The sequence below is a fragment of the Paramisgurnus dabryanus genome, chromosome 13, assembly GCF_030506205.2.
Source record: "Paramisgurnus dabryanus chromosome 13, PD_genome_1.1, whole genome shotgun sequence".
NCBI lineage: Eukaryota > Metazoa > Chordata > Actinopteri > Cypriniformes > Cobitidae > Paramisgurnus > Paramisgurnus dabryanus.
The window spans coordinates 30,256,045-30,260,706 of NC_133349.1; the positions used below are offsets into that span (position 1 = coordinate 30,256,045).

At 33.7% G+C, this 4,662-nt stretch overlaps 1 long non-coding RNA gene across 2 annotated transcripts; it reads right to left on the reverse strand.

Moving 5' to 3' along the window:
- Positions 1 to 758: 758 nt before the first annotated feature.
- On the reverse strand, positions 759 to 2,500 carry LOC141280043 (uncharacterized). 2 transcript variants are annotated; one of them, XR_012334844.1, is made up of 3 exons: positions 2,310 to 2,500; positions 2,056 to 2,213; positions 759 to 1,547 (listed from the first exon to the last, which is right to left on the reverse strand). It is a non-coding gene; the product is annotated as an uncharacterized lncRNA (long non-coding RNA). The 2 variants fall into 2 exon arrangements; XR_012334843.1 differs by lacking the exon at positions 759 to 1,547 and adding an exon at positions 1,649 to 1,719 and having other exon boundaries at positions 2,310 to 2,498.
- Between the last annotated feature and the right edge of the window lie 2,162 nt (positions 2,501 to 4,662).

Here is a 4,662-nt window from a genome sequence, read left to right on the forward strand (position 1 = left end):
GGTTACATAGACTGAAACGAGGAAGCGTGACGAGTTTGTTTACATGGTGCTGTAAACTCCAACCCAGGAGGACACTATCAGAGGAATCACAGGGATAACATGGTGTGATTTTTTTTGTCAAAACCAGAACTGACTTCCGAATCCACCTGGAACGCATTTACTTTGATGGAGATGTGGGCGGAGGCTAAACCCTCCAAATAGTATATTTAGAGAAATGGAAGTCAGTAAAAATTAAGTTGGACTCGTTTTTTAACTACTGGCTGCTTAACACATGCTTATAAACCCAGGAATAGCACACACACTTCTAACAGACATGCAATGCACACATTAGATACGTGTTAAGTAAATAACTGTACAGTTTTAGAACAACTCATTTCTACATTAAAGAAACTTAAATGTATATTGTCTCAAGTATGAAAAAATATATATGTACATTTTTAGAACCAAACATATTTACATTAAAAGCCAGTGGGTACTAACACACTTTTTTACACAGGGCCATGTAGTTTTGATTTTTTCCCTTAATAATAAAAACCTTCATTTAAAAACTGCATGTTGTGTTCACTTGGGTTTTATTTTTTGACTAATATTTGAATTTGTTTGATGATCTGAAACATTAAAGTGTGACAAATATGCAATAATAACATGGGAAATCTGGATAGGGGCTAACACCTTTTCACACCACTGTATAAACATTTGTTCCAATGTATATTTTCTATCTACTGTACAAATTGTAACAATAAAGCAAAGTAAAAACATTTAAATGAAAAACGTTTGTTTTTGGGATTAAAGTAATTTTTCACCCAAGATATAGATGGTTTGTTTTTTCATTGGAACAGATTTGGAGAAATTAAGCATTACATTGCTTACAATGGGATCCTCTGCAGTGAATGGGTGCCGTGAGAATGAGAGTATTTAACACAAACTATGATTGTGTTTATGGTGTGCAATATAGCGTGTGTTCATGTTTTGTGTGTAAAAAAAGACAATATTTTTCACATCCTCTCTAGCGCTGTTTTTACTTTACTAAAAACGAGCTGATGTCTTCCTTGTTCTATAAAGTCCCTCCTTCAGAAATACCTATCGAGTTCTGATTATGTAGTTTGTTTAGTGTGCTGTGATTCAACAGCAGCTTAGTAGAGCCACTTGAGTTTAGCTGGCGACTGACATATTCCAGTGGGCAGAGGTTAGTAAAAAACTCTTCTTTGGATGTCATTCAATCGAGAAGTAGAGGGCTGTAGTCCAAACTGGCCGTTTGCTATAGGCTTTGAAAGGGAAATTCTATTAAAGAAAATATATCGCTTGGTATAGAATTTTGAGCTTTATAATTTTACAGATATTATTTATGCTCTAACAGCAACATTACACACCAACTAAAGTTTAAAAAATGGGATCAGGATAAACGGGACCTTTAAACCTTACAGCTAAATCTGTGGCAGAGAAACAAGAAAAAATGATCCAAGACACAAATGTTGCGATAATCTTCCATAATAGGAGATGTTTCCAGGTAACCATAGTCTTGCAATGCCCCAGAACCACTGTTAGATCTGTGTATTGAGAAAGAGGAGAAAATTACATGTAAAAAAAGAAAGATCAATGAAGTCATGAGATTTATTTGTTCTAATTTTCATCAATGAATTACATGCTGAATTTTTTTTCTGCTCAGGAAACGAATGGTGGTCCTCCTCTTCTTCCTTTAGTGTTTCAATATCACAGACACTGGAAATTAACATAATCATGATTTCAGTCTTGGCAGTCTATCTATCTATCTATCTATCTATCTATCTATCTATCTATCTATCTATCTATCTATCTATCTATCTATCTATCTATCTATCTGACATAAATGACAGTTTGCTTAGGCAACATTAGAGTTTTTGTAATATGATAAAACATTACAATACTGTCACACTCAGAGAGGTTTAAATGATTAAATGAAAATATAATTTATAGTATAAATATAGGTAATTTTAACAAATCGTCTCATTAGTCACTACATAAAATCCTAATCTTTTAAAGATTATTCAGATTATATCATCGAACAAGTTAACGCACCCTTGATTCCTTTGAAGTGTCCTCCTGGGTTGAAGTTTACAGCACCATGTAAACAAACTCGTCACACTTCCTCGTTTCAGTCTATGTAACCCCGGGAGCGAACAAACAATGCAGTCCTGATTAAAAAGTTTGAAGCACCCTCTCGTGTTGTCTGTAATCTAATGAGAAAGTCAGTGAATTATTTTGATAACTGCCATCCAAAACGTGTGCAACTTGGACAGCTAACGTTAGCTAACTAAAACTATTTCACTTACCTGAAAATAAGGTCCAATATCCCTTTTAGTCACTTCGGAAGCGATGAAAGGTTATATATTATCACTCTCTTTCCGTTAATATTATGTACAGCCTAATACACAACATCGCATTCACAACTCTCATGTGATTCACGGCGATACTTCCGGGTTTCCTCCCACCGGAGGCTCAGATGCGTGACGTCAGCGTATTGTACCTACCCTTTCCATAATAAACGTAAATTTGTTTTAAAACTTGTAATTTTGTTCGCTCATTGTAAATTTGTTTGAACACTTGTAAGTTTTTTAAAAAACTTGTAAATTTGTTCACTCATTGTAAATTTGTTAAAAAACATGTACATTTGTTCACTCATTGTAAATATGTTAAAAAACATGTAAATTTGTTTAAAAAACTTGTAAATTTGTTCAATCATTGTAAATTTGTTAAAAAAAACTTGTAAATTTGTTAAAAAAATTATAAATTTGTTTAAAAAGTTGTAAATTTGTTTTTAATCTTGTAAATAAGTAATTTACCATTGTAATTTATTTTTGCACCCCGAGGCCACCGTACATTTGAGATCATTTTAGCTGAGCATCCTAAACTGTGCTGGATTTCTTTATAGGGTTTTCCCGTCTCAAATCAACTTTTTAATCAAATTGCATTGTTCCTCTGAGCAATGATGGAATGGTCCACTTTACTTCTTTCAGCAGCAGATAGATTTTATAACAGTGGGTGAACCATTTTCTTGCCCTCTTTCCTAATCAAAGACAAAATGAGCTGTTTTTTAAACTATGTTCTAATTTTCCATTTAAACTTCGAACTGCTATTATTTTTAATCACACTTCTTTCAATAAATTAGTCTATAAATCAGAACAAGTAGTGTGGATATCATTACCAATTGGTCGACTGTTTTTTCTATTACACTACTACAAAAACAGTGGTGTATCAGGTTTGTGATGTTGCACTGCTATTATTTTAAACATAACTGTATGTACCCAAGACTCTTAAGTACTGGATCTTTTAGGCTGGAGAGTTTGCTACAGATGTAAAAAGCATTCTGCTCACTCATTTACAAAGCAATTTATTGATTTTAATTTTGTTTGACACTTTGTTGTGGAAAGGCTCGTATGCTATGGAGTGTCAATGGTCATGAATGTTGATTTGATTCACACCTGAGGAGAAAAAGACCTATCAAGGTAGAATGTTCTGAGGCAGCTAGAACAAATAATGTGGTGAAACCTAAATAATACATATAATTTTTGTAATTTATTAACCAAATTGCACACACTGTAATCATCAGGGAGTCAAGCAGTTGTGTCAATTTTAATTGAAAATTAATTTATTACTTCAGTCTCTATTACGGCGAAGTAAGGCAAGATAAGGTATCGGATCCAACTGCAGTCATTTTATTAAAAGGTAATCCAAAATCATACATTCAACAAACTCTACAACCAGACCAGTATACAACAATAAAAAGGGAAATAAAGGCAGACAAAATGCTTTGAAGGTTAGCTACAGTCTGAAACTGTGTCCCAATTTGAAGGCAGCAACCTCCGAAGGTGCAGACCGATTACGTCACAGCAGCACGACTAATGGTCAGTAACCCCGTCCCAATTCAAATTCTGCTTTAAATTCAGCCTCACAATGCGTCCTTATTTCTCTGGGCTGCTGTGATAGAATCAATGGATCCTTACCTGCCTAGGCTTTTCAAAGATTCACTGCACGCCTGTAATGACAAAGTATAACAGCTGGATATTTTAAATTAAACATTTAAAACCTTTTTTATCATTATTTTACTATTATATATATTATGTTTAGTATTAATTTTATTCTATGTATGTTGTGTTTTACTTTTGTATATTTCTAAGGTTGTTTAATTTGATATACTGCTGGTTAGATTAATCTACATTAATGGTCATGTTTTGTAAAGTACAATGAATTTTTTTGGTCTATGCTGTGTCACGTTGTGATTACGCAACTATACTAGATTGTCTCTTGATGGACTTCGGAGTTTGTGATCTTCAAAGACAGAGGTCGTTCTAATTTTGCATTCTTGTTTGTACTTGTGTTATTGTGGAAACATTTTCATTGGCGGCCCAAGTACTGATCCGCTCCTTTTATCGGTGGTACATCAGGAGGTGACTTGTTTGGACTTATGACAGCAAGGTTTGTCAGAATGCATTTCGTATCCCTTGCATTGGAGCTGAAGACCTGCACAATTTTATAATATTTATTAATATTATATCGTAATATTACTCTTTCTGTGCCATAAAATGTCATTTTAAGAGCTGTTCAGTCAAGAATATAGATACTTCAAATCTGTGGTCAGTAAAGATAGCGTCTATTTAAAAATATCCTCCAGTTTTAGATATGAGA